A 9162-nucleotide genomic window follows, 5' to 3' on the forward strand; every position below is an offset into this window, starting at 1 on the left:
CCCAGACTGCTGCTTCGGATTTGTCTACCTCATCCCCAGAAGGAGAGATTTCTGATTCCAGGGACATCATTCTCAAATTCCTGAAGCAACCTCCACTTTCTTGAGCTGTAAATGTGGCCATGAAATTAGAGGAGGGATCTCAGGCCAGTCTGAGTATAAAACTTCAAACTGGCCAGGCCTGGCATGAATACAAAGAGCTTGGAATTCTGCCTTGGCCTGGTTGCAGAGTATTACTTTCCAATCTTGTTGCTGCTATTGTTGGCTCTGCTCTTCACCCCATTTCCCAAGAAGACATGGTTGATGGGTCTGCAGGACAGGTCCTTCTTGGTGGCAGCTCTCTCCTGGTGAATCTGTCTCCCCTGTGAAGTCCAGCCTGCTTCTCTTTTGCCCACTTGTAAACTGGCAGTGAAAATATTTTGGTTTGGTTTGGCTTTTCCTTCAGTTGTGTTACTTTCCCCCCCACTACATTTGTTCATTAGTTTCACTGTTGATATTTTAATTGGATTTTATTGTTTTCTGTGGACTGAGAGCTGTCTTGAATGGCAGAGAAAGCTAGCCAATAAATATTTTAGTAAAAGAAATAAAGATGAAAATGAAACTAATAAACATTAGATTGTACCTTCCCATGAACAGACACATCTAAAGTGGCTCACAACAAATCACACTGAAAACCAAAAGCAGTGCAAAAAGTCGAACCACACAGCAACACAGCAGAACAATGTACAATCCACATGAGACAGTGTGGAGTGCAGAAAGGCGGAATGAACATTGTTAGGATCAAAAGAAGCCACAGCCCAATTTGAGACTGCCCTGGAGGGAAAAGTAGGGGGTGATCAGGCCCTTCCACTTCTGCTCCCAGATGAGGAGATGCGGAAGGCAAGTTTATCCACCTTGGGACAGGAGTCACCTCTAAAGAGCAATGTAAATTAGAACCAGCTTTCTTGATTATAACATGACGAAACAATGCTCAGCTATTACTCCCTCCCTCTCTCTGATCTGGTGAAGAAGTTACACCCTCATGCCTGGACTGGAAAAAAAAGTGGTGGCAAATTCTTTTTCCTCCTTCTCAGCTGGCAAAAAATCTGTCAAAGGACATTGTCTACTCCATCCTGGAGAGAAGAAGGGAGGGCAAAATCCTCTGCCTCTTGGCTTCATCTCTTGTCCCTTCAGGGAGGTCCTTAGTTTGCTCTTTGTCCCTTGGGCTGCAAACCGCCTGTCCTGAGCTGACTGACTTCTTCCAGGAGCAAAGCTGCATTCCGGGCCCTGTGGCTCCCACCTTTGCCCAGTCTTGGCTTGAATTCTTGATGAACCTCCCCTTGGCTGGAGCCTCTCCTGCCCTGGTATCTCTCTAACCTTGAGAAAGCACATTTGGTTTCAGGTCCCTCCAAGCAACTACCACAGATAGCTGGGAGGGATATTGCATAGTTATCTCCAGCAGAACTCCATTCATGCTCAGCAAAGAGCTTCTTTCGTCTCCCAGAAGAGGAACTTGCTAATTTATAGCTTGTACTGTATATGTCAACTGGCCTAATTCCTCCGTCATTATCTCTCTTCGCTTCATCCTTCATTGGCCTTGGCAGTTAGTCACACCAGTCCCTCACCCATTCACGAAGTTTTGCAACCTCACACATTCTTTAGCTCACAGCTGGTCTGAGGAAGTGGGTGGGAAGGGCTGAGGGAGTCGCAAAGCATTATTTTCTAGTGTTCAATGCCTGATATGCATTAGTGACATCATAATACAAATATATGCATCATAATAAACATTGTCAGGCATCGAATAATGCAGTGAAATGAAATCTGGCAGAAAAATGGCACCTAACTGGGTTCTGACACACTTCCATGAAGATCTAGATTTTTATCTGGTATGTGAATGCCATTAGTACTGGGGTCAGGTTGGTCACCTTAGGAAGAGAATTCCACAATGTTGGCACCACTGCTGCGAAGGCCATGATCCTCAGGACGCCCACCGGCCTCTACTTGGTGGGAGCACACATAAGAGGACCTCCACCATTGAAATGGAGAGCATGAGGGGGCCCAATGGGAGAAGGTGATCTTCCAGGTATCTTTCTACACGATGGAATTCCTGTTTCTCTGGCATGAGCATCAATAGAGGTTTTTTACTGGTGGGAGGAGGGCTTTGAGCGCAGTTGGCCTAGAAATGTGATTTAAAAATAACGAGAAGTCACTGCCCCAAAACTGCAGAACTTGCCCCTTTGGTGCAGATTTAGGGCAGATGCCTCAAAGACCTGGCTTGGCCTCAGTAGCTTCGTTTGATGGTTTTAAACTACCTATTTATACTCTTTCACAAACAGTGTTCAATAAGGACAATCAATAAACATATACTTTGGAAGGCAACATAAATAACAAGCAGTCAAAATCAATATGACTTAAAACAACTGTCTGGAAGACCAGCTAGCTTCCTGTTGCACCCATGCTGGCAGTTTCCTCACCCTCACTCTGTACAGATTGGCTTGTTAGTTTGAGCTGTTTACATTGCTGCGGTGTACAACTGACTGTAGTTATACGGCAGGTTAGCTGCACAGTCTGCTTCATAGACTGCTATAACCCTTGGTGCTTTGCACCGCTTGAAGCGAGTAACTCAGTTATTGTAAAACTTTAAAAACGAATGAAGGCTTAATCCATTCCCAAGAGGATCTGAGAACTTGGCCCCAATCCTATCCTCTACTAGCAGCACTGATGTAGCCGTGCATGCACTGTATCCAAAGGTGGGAAGGGGCAACCTGAAGGCAGATGGGAGGTACGTAGAAAGCATTTTTACTTACCCCTTGGCGTTGCCTATGGTTCTCCTTGGACATATGCCACCTGTTTTGGTGGTGTATATCTGTGGGGGAAAAAGGGGTGGGAGGTTTGAAACGGAGTGGATTGATCCCATGTGCACCATGTCTGCCAGATCCACTCCTCCTGCCTCTTCCCCATCCCCGGTTCCTCCCTGTCCCTGCCCCCACCACTGAATTACTGGGTCCTGCACGCATGGCGGGATCCAGTGCTGAAGCTGCAGCGCTACTGCCTCTTGCAACAGCGCTTGCAGAATGACCACTGATGGTTATGCTGTGTGTGCCATAGGCACCCATTTTACAACTGTGGAAGTCTCTTCCGCTGTCGTAAACTCCTCCTTCCAACAGCCTAGTCCTGCATATCCCAGCTTTATCCAGTAGCTCAGCCCTTGCGAAGCTTATTTCAGTTGCCAATATAATGGGATAGGGACGCTCAGGGAACTTGTTGAGTTGAGCCTGTGGGGGCATTTTCATATTAAACACAGGAATGAGATGCTATCGGATGCTATTCCTTATTTGAAAAGTAGTGGGTGCAATTCAGGGAGAATCAAGTACGATTGACTTCAGTGGGATCTGAGAGCACATATTCACCTTCAATGTGCCCCTTGTCTGTTCTTCTTGCCGCTTCTGTGCGATGCCAGACACAGCCTGAAGAGAACACAAGGCATCGAACCAGATGCATGTTTACCCCTCTGGATTGGATCCATCCCTTTGCAGCACCACTGATGGTTTTGGTTGTGACATGATGGGGATACTGGCTGCTCCGAGGAGATGCAGTAGCTTCCTAGGCAACAGTCTTCACTCTTTGGAAGTGAGCAGGGTTTGACAGGATCACTCTCGGCTGTCTTTCCTCAGGATTTATTTTATGTTCTCGTCTCCGTAATTTCTGCGTTAAGGTGCCAGGAGTTGTCAGTAGAGAATCTTTGGGCAATTGGATGACTTCATATCGATCAGCCTGAATGACTTCATGCCAAATCTTACGCTGCGCTTCTGAGCAAAAGTGATGGCAGTCTCCAGCGTTACTTAAGATTATCACTTTCTAGTCCAGAGAGAGGCTGATGGTGTGATTGTGATATATTCAGGATGCACCAAAACCATGAAAGAAATTAAAGAAATGCATTCATTGCAATTAAAAGTGTTTATGACCAAAACAAAAAAAATGAAGATAAAGAGGCAAAGAGGGAACTGAATTCCTGGTTGCTGAATGTTGGAAGTCATCTTTTTAAAAAAATGCTGAGCAGTCTGGTTCACACACAGATCTGCTAGAATTCTCAACACTACCTGCAACCTGGTGAATTGAAGCTGTAAGCAGGGGCCACTCAGGAACCTCTTAAGTCAGCAATTTTCAACCTTTCCCATCTCACAGCACACTGACAAGGTGCTAATATTGTCAGGGCACTCCATCTGTTTTTTGGCAAGGCATACTGGACCGCCAGCAGGAGCCTCACACCCCCCAACTGCCCTACTGATATACGACCCTCCTGCAAACTTCCATGGCACACCATGTGCCGCAGCATAGCGGTTGAAAATTGCCACTCTAAGGGCACAATCCTAGCCAGGTCTACTCAGAAGTAAGTCCTATTTTGTTCAATGGGGCTTGTATTGGCAGCCTTCAGGAAAGTGTGGTTAGGATTGCAGCCTAAGTGTTTCTGGAGGTCAAGGAGTCCCACCTGACCTGCTGTGGCCTATGGTTCGCAAGCAGTTCCTGGTGGGTCTGGCCATAGGCGGAACTGGGTGATAGGCTGTGTGAGTCCTCAGGTCACCATCTCAAGACATTCACATGCAGCTGCATTGTCCCATCAGTCTCCATGCAGCCTTACTGAGCGACCCAAGCAACAGTCAGGGTGGTCCAGCAACTGTAGTCCAGTTTTAGACAGTGGGAGAGGGGAGTAGCAAGAAATGAAGGACACAAAACAGCAGAGACAGGAAGAATTGAATAGGCCAAAGAGAACAGGGTTGAATAGATAGATGGGCCTATGGCCTGATCCAGTGGGGCTGTTCTTATGAATGTATGCAGATGCATTTGTGAATGTTCTGCCTTCATTCCCACTGCAGAATTAAGAAACTAGGGGCAGAAAAACAGCACTATCCTCTGAAGCCCTAACTAAAGAACAGGGGGATAGCGCCCTTTCAGAGGATGGATACACCGCTGATGCTGGAAAAAGGCTATGTTAATGACAGTCCTGGCATAGCAAGTCCATAGGGCGCTATGGGGAAGGGGGAAATGCCAGGAAATCCTCAATTTCCACACCCCCAGTCTCACCACCACTTTCCCAAAATGGTGCATAGGATACAGACACATTTGGCAGACATTCTCAGCACACCAGCCCCAGTCCATAAGGCCCTGCTTCTTGGATGCTGTGCCGACAATAAAATATATACTGTAAATACAATACCAGTCATAAAAGCCAACATACAATAAATAACGAAATAAAAATCAGTAGCCCATATAATCCAATGTAAAAAATTTAAAGTTTAGGGAATTAAAGATTTAAAAGATTTAAAATTTAAAAGAGTGAATGACAGCATAGAACATGATAAAAAGAACACGGATACATAAAACACAGCCAAAGCAGCTGTAAAATACAAAAGTTGGCAGCAGTGGTACAAACCTAAAAACACTCCCATTAAAACCATCCATAACAACAACGTAACTCATTAAAAGGGCAACTAAAGAGAAATGCTTGTAAGCCCTGCCGGAAGGCTTCTCATGGAGGGAAGTCTTTAACTGAGGTGCCCCCACAAAGAAGGCCCTCCCTCTTGCCACCATCCCTTTGTCAAGGGTGGCACAAACAAGATGATCTTAGGATATGGGCCATAATATGTGGAAGGAGGAGGTCTCTCAAATACCCTGGTCCTAAGTACTAAAGGGTTGTGCAGATCAAAAACAGCACCTTGAATTGTACTCGAAAAGGAACCACCAGCCAGTTATCGCCGCTGGAGTAGCAACCTGCCAAACTCAAACTGTTGAGCCCTCTCAGTCACATGGGTGGCCCATTCTGCACTAATAGTAATTTCTGAACAGTCTAAGGGCAGCCCCATAGAGATTGTGTTACAGTATTCCAATCACTAGTCACTTCACTGAAATACAAGTAAGTACAGAATTGGAAGGCTGGTCTTAAACACACACACACTATGGCTTCTCTTATGGCGGAAAGAGCTCCTGCAGTGTGAACACTCCATAGCAATTAGCAACATGTGACAGCCCTACAGACGGCAGCGATTCTCGTCGCAGGTAAGGGCAGCATATAAAGGCTGGCTCTGCGGCAGTTGAAGCTGATCCATAAGACGGGCACCCCCCCCCCAAATTCTTTATTATTCCTAACCACAGGATCTTCTTGGCACCTTTCTTATGTAATGCTCTTCCTCAGGGGAAATCAGTGGAAAATGTGCTGTATGCAAGATGCCAAGCTGTATGACATCGTTGCCTTTTAGGGATGTCAAGAAGAGCAGAAACTCTTTTGGCTGTCATAAATTCTCACACCTTCGTTTGCACATTTGAATTTGTGTTGATAGTTTGCCAGATGTTCAATATTAGAACAGACCAGAGCACGTAGTGGTCAACCTGGAAGCCACTGTGCCAAATCTTGTGTCTGCCATGAGCTTATGTATTTTGGGGGAATTAATTCTGGCCAGCTTTTCAGGGTTACTCATAGAATCACAGAGTTGGAATGGAAGCCCTCCGGGGCTTCCTTGGGCTTCCCTATGCACACCTGTACTCCCAGATTGGTGTCATCTGCAAATTTGATCAGACATCCTTGTATCCCTTTATCCAAATCATTGATGAAGATGTTAGAGAACTCAGGGGCCCAAGACAGAGCCCTGACCCACTCCTCTTAAAACTGTTCTCCAGGTTGTGGTGAACCATTGATAAGTACTCTTTGTGTATGGTCATCCAAATGGTTGCAAATCCACCTAACATTTGTATCATCTAGCCTCTGTTTTACCAGCTTGCTGATCAAGATGTCATGGGGAACCTTACTGAATGTCTTACTGAAGTAGAAATAAATTACATCCACAGCATTCCCAATGTCCAGTAAGCTAGCAACCTGATTCAAAGAAGGAGAGGAGATTTGTCTTGGAAGATTTATTTTTGACAAATCCATGTTAGTTTCTATTAATCAGTGACTTTATTTATTTATTTAAAAGTTTTATACCCCCCCCCCCTTCCTCTTCCTGAGCAGACGCCCAGGGCGGCTTACAATTTTAGACTTTAAACAAAAAAATAAATAACAAAAGCAAACACACAATCACCACAATATAAACAACAATAAAACAATAAATAAAAACAAAATATGGGCATACAGAGGCACAGGGGGCAGACAGATGGCACATCACACACACACAACTAAACAGAAATGCTTTGAGCCCTTGCCGTAAAGCCATGAGGGAGGGGGTAGTTCTTAGTTCCCCTGATAGGGAATTCCATAGTTGTGATGCCCCTACAGAGAAGGCTCCCCCATCCCTCCCTAACTTGGGACAAAGGCGGTGGATCCAAGCTATGAAGCGCTTTAAAAATCAATACCAGCACCTTGAATTGGGCCCAGAAATGAATGGGCAACCAGTGTAACTACTGAAGCAGCAGTCCAACAGATTCAAATCACCTAGCTCCAGTAACCACCTGGGCCACTGCATTTTGCACTAATTGCAGCTTCCAAACCGTCTTCAAGGGCAGCCCCACGTGGAGTGCATTACAGTAATCCAGTCTTGAAGTCACTAAGGCGTGGGCCACTGTGATCAGATCAGATTGACTCAAGTCTGGCCGCAGCTGGCACACCAGCCGAAACTGGGCAAATGCACTCCTGGCCGCAGCTGCCACCTGGTTCTCCAAGGAGAGCCGTGAGTCTAGGAGCACTCCTGAATTTCGCACCAGATCCTGCAGGGGGAGTGTGACCCCATTCAGAATGGGTAGATACTTTGGTACTTGCATCGAGGATTTACTGATGGGGAGGGCTCCTGTCTTTTCTGGATTCAATCTCAAACAACTGGCCCTCATGCAGACCCCAGCCATCTCCAGGCAGTGCTCCAGGACTTCCACAGGCTGTATGTTTTATAATTTGTTCTAATATCTTCCCTTGTATTGAAGTCAGACTGAGGGGTCTGTAATTTCTGGGGTCTTTCTTTTTCCCATTTTTAAAGATTGGGAATACATTCACTGCTTCCAGTCTAGTGGCACCTCCCCATCTTCCAGAATTTCTCAAAGATAATTGTCAGAGGCTCTGCAAGTATAGTTACAAGTTCTTTCAGTACCCTAGTGTGGTGTCCCGGATTGTGGGGGACCCTCCGAGTTGTGAGAGGCAGCAGTGGGGCACTAGGGATGCTGTCTCCAGGAGCAACAACCTGGCCACAGGGGCCTCAGCAAGGACTGTGGAGGAAGGGGGTTGCATCATCCTGGTCCTTCTTCCCACCTGCTGGGTCTTCTGGGCTTCCAGCTAGTCCTGGCTCACAGGCAGGCTGGCTTCTGCTCCAGCCAGCTGCCTAGCCCAGACTGCCTTCATCCCTGGCCCAGCTGGGCTTTATGCTGGTGACCGACCCCTCCAGACCCCAACCCTTCCTCCTTGGGATGAATAAAAGGCTGGGGCCTTGTACTCTTTCCCCCTTCTCCCTTTCCTGGCTTTCCCAGTTAGTGTTCCTCCCGCAGCTGGCCTTAGGGGTCTGCCTCCTCCTTGCCTTGAGCCCCTCTTTCACCCTGCAAGCAGCTTTGTTCCCCCTAGGTCTCCCCCAGGTAAGTCAGGGGGGCCCTGACACCTAGAATGCAGTTCATGGACCTGAATTTGTTTAGGCCAGTTAGATGGTTCTTAACTGGTTCCCTGTCAATCTTAATCTGCAGGCCTGTGCCATCCAGTTTTTCCTTATCTTTGTGGGCATGTATGTATTTCCTCCATTGGCCAGTGAACCAACATTGTTTCATGATAATGCATCTATCAGTATGTAGGTGAAGTGCTTTGAACTCTCCACAGCTAATTATGCATAATAGTTAATCCAGTGCGGTCTGGTGCAGTTTAAATATTTGGCTGAGTTCGACATTTGATCCTTGTAGTTAATTTTGATTTTGGATTGCACTGAACTGTCAGCATGCAGTTAGCACAGCGGTTTTCAACACTTTGCATCTCATGGTACACTGGCCTCTCATGGTCTTGGTCACTTTGTCATCGTTAGCCAGCAGAGATCCAAGACAGACCATTTGTTACTACGGTCAGTTGGCCTAGAAACAGAGCCACATAACCCACAAGAGTTTTTCAGGGATTTTCAACCGCTGTGCTCCAAACTCCCGTGGCATGCATCCAGATCATTCGCAGCACACCAATGTACACATAAAAATTGCTGAGTCAGCACTTGGTGGCATTTGTTACCTAACATGCAATAG

The sequence above is a fragment of the Tiliqua scincoides genome, chromosome 1 (genome assembly GCF_035046505.1).
Source record: "Tiliqua scincoides isolate rTilSci1 chromosome 1, rTilSci1.hap2, whole genome shotgun sequence".
In the NCBI taxonomy this organism is placed as follows: Eukaryota; Metazoa; Chordata; class Lepidosauria; order Squamata; family Scincidae; genus Tiliqua; species Tiliqua scincoides.